The sequence below is a fragment of the Mus musculus genome, chromosome 11 (genome assembly GCF_000001635.26).
Source record: "Mus musculus strain C57BL/6J chromosome 11, GRCm38.p6 C57BL/6J".
In the NCBI taxonomy this organism is placed as follows: domain Eukaryota; kingdom Metazoa; phylum Chordata; class Mammalia; order Rodentia; family Muridae; genus Mus; species Mus musculus.
Genome location: NC_000077.6, coordinates 38,211,251 through 38,222,109, shown reverse-complemented (window position 1 = coordinate 38,222,109; position 10,859 = coordinate 38,211,251). Strand labels below are relative to the sequence as shown.

The 10,859-nt window shown below is 38.1% G+C and overlaps 1 pseudogene; it reads right to left on the bottom strand.

Moving 5' to 3' along the window:
* Positions 1,873 to 3,015, bottom strand: Gm12129 (predicted gene 12129; annotated as a pseudogene).

Here is a 10,859-nt window from a genome sequence, read left to right as displayed (position 1 = left end):
GGGCAGATAATGCAATGTGCAATCTTCCACAATAAATATGATACATGTCATTAATATATAGACATATCAAACCCCTATTGTGTGTATTCATTTGTTTATATCCTAACATCTCCATACTGCTAATTCCCAGTATGCACTTCTCTTCTAAGATTGAGATCCAACTGCTGCTAGAAACCTGGATTTCAACATTAACCAGGACACTAAATATTTTCATAGCTATTATTACTCATGAAGAAGAAGAAGGAGGAGGAGGAGGAGGAGGAGGAGGAGGAGGGGGAAGAGGAAGAGGAGGAAGAGGAGGAGGAGGAGGAGGAAGAGGAGGAAGAGGAGGAGGAGAAGGAGAAGGAGAAGGAGAAGAAAAAGGAGAAAAGAAGAAGAAAGAAGAAGAAAGAAGAAGAAAAGAAGAGAGAATAGAAGAGAAAAGAAAGAAGAGAAGAGAAGAGAAGAGAAGAGAAGAGAAGAGAAGAGAAGAGAAGAGAAGAGAAAAAAAAAAAAAAACCCTGTTGCCCACCTGAGCTCCCATCTTCTTAAAGTTCTCCTCCATGAGATCGTTTCCCAAGCCACACATAAGGCCCCATTTGTTTTCCTTTTCTCTTCCACATATGTTCCAACAAAAGCAGTTCCAAACCTTTCTCTCTAACCTATACCTGTTCTCTAAGAAAACCCCACAGCGGCTTCCATCCTTGTCCCCATCAGGTTATTTTAGGCTCCATGTTTCTGGCCTGGTTAACAGTATTCACTTCCATACACTCTTATTCTTTCCAGGAGATGTAGGATGCCATTTTGAAGCATTTTCTAGTTCTGTACAAATGACCAAGAGACATATAGGCACATGATCTATCCTATGCCTTACCTCTTATTCCTTCTCCAAACCTCAAGCACCTCTAAATGTCTAGGGTCTTTAGACCTCCTCTGCTGCTTTGCCATGTCTAATATTGTTCTCCTTTAATTTTTAATTAAAACTATTTTAAAATTTCATATGAGAATACTGTATTTATTTCATTTATACCTATCCTTTTCTCACCTCAAATCATCATGTACACCTTAACCTTCTCATAAATATGTAATTGTTTCAGATTATTATAGTTACATATATATATACATGTATTATATACACTTATACAAGCATACATACACATGCACGCACACACACACACACACACACACAGCATACTGAGTCCATTTAGGGCTAAACATCTATCCGTGAGCTAGTCCCTGAACTTATATGTCATATAATAAATCACCTATACCTAACACTCAGGAAAAATTATAAGAGAGCAGAAAGATTGTAAGAATCAGATGATCAGGATGCCTGATGCTAAGTAAGGTCTTCCCAACATAACAGGGAAACTACAGCCATGAAATGTTAACAATAAGACCTGCATAGGGACACCACAAGTTGACATCCCGTCTCTGTTAGGCCAATTTTTACAGGGTTTGAAGCCTAGGTGAAGAACTACAGGCAGCCATGACTGCAAAGAGGACTGCAAAGAGGATTAATTCAGTATTTTCTTTTTTTTTAAGTTAAAAATTCCTTAATTTTTTATTCCTGGTACCACTACCACAATTTACAGGGCAATATACCTGATATAATGAAAAGAAAAGGAAAGAGACAAAGCTACAACAGATAAAAGACCTCAGCAATGTACATCTAATTGACACTACATTGCATTAATCAATAGCTGCACTTTTTGCAAACTGTGGCTATGACAGTCCTGAACAAGATGGGTGCAGTAACTTTTCTGACTATGGATCATTGTTCCTTCTATAGAAGATTTTTACAGTTCCTCTAATGCATTTGGGACAACTGTCTCAAAGTAACCTGCAGCTTTCCTGACAACTCCTTGCTCTCTCTCCTGCTATGAACTGTAGCCGTTTCTATTTCATTTTAAAACCTTCTGCTACCATATCCACCACTTCCACCTCCAGATCCATAGCCACCACCATAGGGACTGCCTGAGTTTCTTCCACCAAAACTGACCCCCTTCATGGGTCCATAATTTGATTGTTGCTGTCCACTATAATTTCCAGTCATTATAGTTTCTACCACCACCATAGTTACCTCCACCAAAATTTCCTCCTTCATTGTAACCATCATATCCTCCTCCTCCAACACCATATCCACCACCCTGGATTCCGTATCCTGGTCACCACCTCCATAACCTCCTCTACTACTGTAACCAGGACCACCACCATAGTTGCCACCATCACCTTCAAATCCATTGTATCCACCATCATCACCTCCATAACTACCTCTACTGCCACCACCTCCACCACCACAGCCACCTCTTCCACCAAAGTTTTCTCCATGACCAAAGTTTCCTCCACCACCTCCAAAGTTTTCTCCACCACCTCCAAAGTGTCCTCCACGACCCATAAAGTTGCCAGCTCCACCTCCACGATCTCTCTGTGATCCAGCAGACTGCATCTCTTGTTTAGAAAGGGCCTTTTCCACTTCACAATTATGCCCATTAATAGTGTGGTATTTCTGAACAACAATGTTATCAACTGTGTCATGATCATCAAAAGTTACAAAAGCAAATCCTCTCGTTTTCCCACTCTGTCTGTCTTCCATAACCTCTATGGTTTCAATCTTGCCATACTTTTCAAAGTAGTCTCTCAGGTTATATTCTTCCATATCCTCTTTAATACCACCAACAAAAATTTTCTTCACCGTTAAATGGGCCCCAGGCTTTACAGAATCCTCTCTAGAAACAGCTCTCTTTGGTTCCACCACACGCCCATCAACCTTGTGTGGCCGAGCACACATTGCAGCATCCACCTCTTCAACACAAGAGTTCAAAACCAAAGCCTCTGGAACATTTTGTTTGGGGCTCTCTCATTACCACACAGTTTGTAAGAGTGCCCCATTTCTCAAAATGTTCTCTTAAGCTATCATCTGTGGTTTCAAAGCTCAGACCACCAATAAACAGCTCCCTCAGTTGCTCTGCTTCCTTTGGATCATGGCCCTCCATTTTGAGACTGGACTTGCCTCTTCCAACTCGAGTTCAATATCTCAGTATTTTCTTTTTCACAGTGTTTTGGTTAAGCATTCCATTCTGCTTGTAATCTCTTATTTTCTCAGTCTGATTCCCTTTCAATGTTCTTTTCCCTCTATGAACATATATCTATCCCATTTCTTACCATATAGTAGCTCAGTTTTTATCTGTTCTTAACTATCTTATATAATCCTTAGCAACTTACTTGAGGCTTGGCAATATGATTTACTCCTGTTTGTTCCCTTGTGTATAGTAAGAACAGGGACGCTGTAGCTTTCAGAAAACGAACGCATAAATGATCAGGGCCACACAGTAGATGCTATGCAAATTCAGGCTAATTGCCACCTTATTTCACTAAATCATGGGTAGACAAATAATGATAAAATAGGAAAAGTCAACTCTAGCCTATAACTTAAGGATTTTGGGACCTGTAAAGAATGTTTGTTTTTCAATTGTTAATAAAAGATTATTTTATCATAGAGAAAACAGCAAACAGGAAACCATAATGAGCACATTCAGAAACAGAACTGTCAACCAAAGAAGATAAATGTAACCCAGGAAAATACATGAGTCACATTCCTTACTTAAAGCTCTATCTTGTCCTCTTTGTAGCCCTCACATTTGCTCTGTAGGTTTGATAACTACATGAAAATTTAAAATTTAGTAATAGTTTATTAGTCAAATAATGCTAGAAGAAGTTGAAATGTCCTTTATACAATGTAATAATTGAACAGCATTATTTAGTGCACAATAAAGTTTAACTTCAAAATCACATAGCCCTGGCATTTTTTTTCTGAATTCTTTCCCACAGAGTGCAATTGAAGCTTCTTTAGAAAATGTCTGGAATCCCACTTTCTTAATAATTTTGTAAATGTTATAAAACAAACATTTTAATAAGGAGAAAAATGTACAAAACAAACATGACAGCTATACTGACTAGCTTTATTTTAACTTGACACAACATAGCATCATCAAAGAGGAGGAAGTCTCAATTGAGAAAAGAGATCATGCTTTGGGCAGGGAAGACTCATAGGGTATTTCCTTAATTAGTGATTGATGGAGGAGGCTCTAGGTTGATGGTACTGGGCTCTAAAAAATTGCAACCTAACAAACTATGAAAAGTAAACCAGCAAAAAACATTCTCCATGGCTTCTCCATCACCTCCTGCCTCTGAGATCTGGCCCCGCTTGAGTGCCTGTCTTGACTTCTCTTGATTATGAGCTGTAATATGGAAGCCGAAGCAGAATAAACCTTTTGCTAACCAAGTTTCTTCGGTCATGGTTTTTCATCACAGCAATATTAACCTTAACTAAGTAGCTTTGAACCCTAAACAGTTAAACTCTCCCGTTCTGGTTTGGTTCTACCCACCTAAGAATATGGCTAGTTGGAATCTGACCTAAGAATATGGCTAGTTGGAATCTGACCTAAGAATATGGCTAGTTGGAATCTGAGAATGTGATGCTACTTAGCATCGTTTACTGTGTGAATAATGTAAGAATATGATGATAGCAGCGTCCCAGATTTAAGCATTCTCCAATTAAAGGCAGAAATGAATATGAAATATATGAGAGATAGAAGAGAAATTCATGGGAAGAAAGAAATAGAAATGCCAAGAGGCAACAAATTCAATGGTAAGGCCAGGAAGGAGTCTGCCCAAAGTTGTTCACCAGAACACTGGTCCTGCCACAGCCTTGAAGTCTGATGTCTGGTGAAGAATACAGTGCTGTTGTTTTAAGATGTCAGCTTGTGATTGTCACAAATACCTTTGTAAACTAAATACAACACATAATATAAATGAATAGATAAATATGCTACACTGCTTATAGAATCTACATGAACATAATTGTAAACCATTTAAAAAAAAAAAACAATATCACAGGAAGCTGAGAAAGAATAGAAATTGCAAATGCTCCCTGAAATAGTATTTTAAACATCTTGTTTAAAATTAAGAATGATTCAGTAAAAGTGGTATGAATTATAAGAACAAATGGAATTATTTGTTTTGTAAATTGCATTGTGACATTATTTTCTCCAGACACAAAGAAACAATAGAAAGACTCAGTAGGCTTGTGGGGGAAGAGAAGGAATGCGTTCCCAGTACAATGTTTTCATTTTTTTCAGATAAATCTACTATAAGCCAAAATCTGGTGTGATTATTCAAATGGTAAACACCAGCAAGAGGGATGGGCCAGAGTAGTGAAAAGGAAAAAAAAATATTAACCACAACCTATTGAGGTAAATTGCTTGTGCTACTAGAGAGGACAAATCTGGTTTAAAACACTTTGTATGTCAAAGATAATACTTAAAAATAATATATATCCTTAAGCTTAACTTAAAATAATTTGCATCATGGTGGAACACTCTGGAGAAATTTTCCTGAAACAAATTGATATGTTTAATTGCTGGATAACAGCCAGTAGATAACCAAACATGAATTTTTCTTATGAAAATAATCATTTTCAAGAAAAAAATAATGAAAAACACAGACCCTCATGTCTGGAAATTATCTACACACACACACACACACACACACACACACACACACACACACACACACATCATATATTTTATGTAAACTCTCATGTCCATTACATGATAGCAACCAGACAGGGCACCATGTTGCACTTGAGTAGTGTGCCATGATAATGGAGTGCCTATGTCCTCGAACTCATTCTGTAGACCAGGCTGGCCTTGAACTCAGAAATCCACCTGTCTCTGCCTCCCAAATGCTGGGAATAAAGGCATATGCCACCACACCTGGCTTATGCCTGACATTCTTATAACAGATTTTTCTGTTATGACCTGTTTGTGGCTGTCTTGGGCTATCACATTTCTGGACATTCAAGGAGAGTTCAGCAGCACGTGCAGCTGGTAGAGTTCACCTAGACTAACAATACCACCCAAAGAAACTGAAGGAATCCAACAAGGGGCAGCAGGCAGACTGGCCGGCTAGAAACCTTCTTCCAATTATAATGATTGTTCCCTCTCTGAAGGGTTAATGTACAAGACATAGGGAGCTTGTTATCGATTGGAAATGGAAATCAGTATGGTTGATTGTTGTCTTTTGTTTCTTTTCTGTTCCTTCAGTTTAAACTAAGATGAGTTTATTTGTACTAAATGTATAGAAAACAATCTTCATTTGTCAACTGAACTACTTTTGTTAGATAAGAACATCTCAATAGATAGCAGAAAAGCATCCACTCCTCCCAGAAATAAGAGGTTTAAACACAAAGCCAGCCTTTGGAATCACTCTTTGTCTTTGCCTTAAAAACAATCACTGCTTACCTGTTCCTGGTTTTGGCATGAATTTTTCATATGCTAAAACAAATAGTAATTTAAAGAGATATTAAGTGTCCTATGATGCATCATGACTAGGCTTAAGCTCATCTCTTGTAAGAAAGGAATTACATTGCCTCTGCAACTGTTAATTCATATGGGTGTTTGAAAGGATGGCCGTGTGTGTGTGTGTGTGTGTGTGTGTGTGTGTGTGTGTGTGTGTGTGTGTGTTTGTGAAACATCAGGTGAGCACCAAGATTACCTCAAAGCTTGCAAACCAGACGTGTGTGCTGACAGAAGTCTAAAGGTTGTGTTTTTTCATCTGCAAAATATTTAGGGGTTTGTTTTATTGTTCTCATTGTTATTCTCTAACTGCAAAAATTGATCATTGTCTTAGTAAGTTAGGGTTTTACTGCTGTGAACAGACTCTGTGACAACAGCAACTCATATACATTTAATTGGGGCTGGCTTACAGGTTCAGAGGTTCACCAAGAAGGGAGCATGGCAGTTTCTAGGCAGGTATGGTACAGGATGAGCTGAGAGTTCTACATCTTCATCTGAATCAGGAAAAGACTGGTTTTAGACAGTTAGGATCCGGGTCTTAAAGCCCACACCAACAATGACACACTTCACCCACTAAGGCCACACCTCTCCTACTTTATTATCCACCCAAATTCACATACTTCCTTTTTCTCTGGTGTAAATAAAACAAAACAAAAAATAAATAAAAAAGACAATAAAAAAACAAGCACTCCAGCAAACAAACTAAAACACAAAAAAAGACACGTATTTACATACACAGAAAATTCATAAAAACCACATTGGAAATCATAATATAAGGAAAAGATATGTAAGAAAAAAAAATACGAGGACTTTGCCTCAGCATCAGCAGGAGCCATCATGGATCAGGGACTCCACGGAAAGAAGTCTGCACAGGTGAGAGTGTGCACTACAGAAGCTAACAGCTTCTGGGACAGGCAGGAGCCACAGAGCTTCTGGAACAGGTCCTGTTTTGGGCCTTCATCTTCAGCCAGGAGGGAGGTCCTAACACCCGATATCTCTGCACCTTCCCTGTAAGAGGAGAGCTTGCCTGCAGAGAGTGCTCAGACCAGTGAAACTCAGACGAGAGAGCTAGTTTCCCAGGTCTGCTGATAGAGGCTAACAGAATCACCAAAGGAACAATCTCTAACCAGAGACAACGATAACAACTAACTCCAGAGATTACCAAATGGCGAAAGATAAACAAAAGAATCTTACTAACAGAAAACAAGACCGCTCACCATCATCAAAACCCAGCACTCCCACTTCGACTAGTCCAGGGTACCCTGACACACCCGAAAAGGTAGACCCGGATTTAAAAGCATATCTCATGATGATGGTAGAGGACATCAAGAAGGTCTTTAATAACTCATATAAGAAATACAGGAGAACACTGCTAAAAAGGTAGAAGACCTTAAAGAGGAAGCACAAAAATCCCTTAAAGAATTGCAGGAAAACACAACCAAACAGGTGATGGAAATGAACAAAACCATCCAAGACCTAAAAATGGAAATAGACACACACAAAAAAAAGTGAGGCAACGCTGGAGATAGAAACCCTAGGAAAGAAATCTGGAACCATAGATGCAAGCATCAGCAACAGAATACAAGAAATGGAAGAGAGAACCTCAGGTGCAGAAGATTCCATAGAGAACATTGGCACAACAATCAAAGAAAATACAAAATGCAAAAAGATCCTAACTCAAAACATCCAGGAAATCCAGGACACAATGAGAAGACCAAATCTACAGATAATAGGAGTAGATGAGAATGAAGATTTTCAAATCAAAGGACCAGCAAATATCTTCAACAAAATCATAGAAGAAAACTTCCCAAACCTAAAGAAAGAGATGCCCATGAACATAAAAGAAGCCTACAGAACTCCAAATAGACTGGACCAGAAAAGAAATTCCTCACAACACATAATAATCAGAACAACAAATGCACTAAATAAAGATAGAATATTAAAATCAGTAAGGGAGAAAGGTCAAGTAACATATAGAGGCAAGCCTATCAGAATTACACCAGATTTTTCACCAAAGACTATGAAAGCCAGAAGAGCCTGGACAGATGTTATACAGACACTAAAAGAACAGAAATGCCAGCCCAGACTACTATACCCAGCCAAACTTTCAACTACCTTCCATGGAGAAACGAAAGTATTCCACGACAGAACCAAGTTCACACATTATCTTTCCACAAATCCCGCCCTTCAAAGGATAAAAAAACAAACAAACAAACAAACAAAAAAACAAAAACAAAAACAAAAACAAAAAAACAATAGGAGGATGGAAACCATGTCCTAGAAAAAGCAAGAAGGTGATCCCTCAACAAACCTAAAAGAAGACAGCCACAAGAACAGAACGCCAACTTTAACAACAAGAATAATAGGAAGCAACAATTATTTTTCCATAATATCTCTTAATATCAATGGGCTCAACTCCCCAATAAAAAGACATAGACTAATAGACTGACTACACAAACAGGGCCCAACCTTTTGCTGCTTACAAGAAACTCATCTCTGAGAAAAAGATAGACACTACCTCAGAATGAAAGGCTGGAAAACAATTTTCCAAGCAAATGGTATGAAGAAACAAGCTGGAGTAGCCATTCTAATATCGGATAAAATCGACTTCCAACCAAAAGTTATCAAAAAAGACAAGGACGGGCACTTCAGACTCATCAAAGGTAAAATCCTCCAAGAAGAACTATCAATTCTGAATATCTATGCTCAGAATACAAGGGAAGCCACATTTATTAAAGAAACTTTAGTAAAGCTCAAAGCACACATTGTACCTCACACAATAATAGTGGGAGACTTCAACACACCACTTTCACCAATGGACAGATCATGGAAAATGAAACTAAATAGGGACACAATGAAACTAACAGAAGTTATGAAACAAATGGATCTAACAGATATCTACAGAACATTTTATCCTAAAACAAAAGGATATACCTTCTTCTCAGCACCTCGTGGTGCCTTCTCCAAAATTGACCGCATAATTGGTAACAAAACAAGCCTCAACATATACAAAAATATTGAAATTGTCCCATGCATCCTATTAGATCACCATGGACTAAGGCTGCTCTTCAATAACAAAATAAATAATAGAAAGCCAACACTCATGTGGAAACTGAATAACACTCTTATCAATGATAACTTGGTCAAGGAAGGAATAAAGAAAGAAATTAAGGACTTTTTGGAGTTTAATCAAAATGAAGCTACAACATAGCCAAACTTATGGGACACAATGAAAGCATTTCTAAGAGGGAAACTCATAGCTCTGAGTGCCTCCAAAAAGAAACTAGAGAGAACACACATTAGCAGCTTGAAAACACATCTAAAAGCTCTAGAACAAAAGGAAGCAAATTCACCCAAGAGGAGTAGATGGCAGGAAATAATCAAACTCAGGGGCAAAATCAAGCAAGTGGAAATAAGAACTATTCAAAGAATCAACCAAACAAGGAGCTGGTTCTTTAAGAAAGTCAACAAGACAGAAAAACACTTAGTCAGAGTCACTACAGGGCACAGGGAAAGCATCCTAATTAACAAAATCAGAAATGAAAAGGGAGACATAACACCAGATCCTGAAAAATCCAAAAGACCATCCGATCCTTCTACAAAAGGCTATACTCAACAAAACTGGAGAACCTGAATGAAATGGATAAGTTTCTAGACAGATACCAGGTACCAAAGTTAAATCAAGATCAGGTTAATGATCTAAACAGTCCTATATCCCCTAAAGAAATAGAAGCAGTCATTAATGGTCTCTCAACCAAAAAAAGTCCAGGACCAGATGGGTTTAGTGCAGAGTTCTATCAGACCTTCAAAGAAGATCTAATCTCAGTTCTTCACAAACTATTCCACAAAATAGAAACAGAAGGTACTCTACCCAACTAATTCTATGAAGCCACAATTACTGTGATACATAAACCACAAAAAGAACCAACAAAGATAGAGAACTTCAGATCAATTTCCTTTATGAATATTAATGCAAAGATCCTCAATAATGTTCTCACTAACAAATCCAAGCACACATCAAAACAATCATCCATCATGACCAAGTAGGTTTCATCCCAGGAATGCAGGGATGGTTCAATATATGGAAATCCATCAACATAATCCAGTACATAAACAAACTCAAAGAAAAAAACCACATGATCATCTCCTTAGATGAGAAGAAAGCATGTGACAAAATCCAACACCCATTCATGATAAAAGTCTTGGAAAGATCAGGAATTCAAGGCCCATACCTAAACATGATAAAAGCAATCTACAGGAAACCAGTAGCCAACATCAAAGTAAATGGTGAGAATCTGGAAGCAATCCCACTAAAATCAGGGACTAGACAAGGCTGCCCACTCTCTCCCTACCTATTCAACATTGTACTTGAAGTCCTAGCCAGAGCAATTAGACAACAAAAGGAGATCAAGGGGATACAAATTGGAAAGGAAGAAGTCAAAATATCACTTTTTGCAGATGATATGATAGTATACATAAGTGACCCTAAAAATTCCACCAGAGAAGCCCTAAGCCTGATAA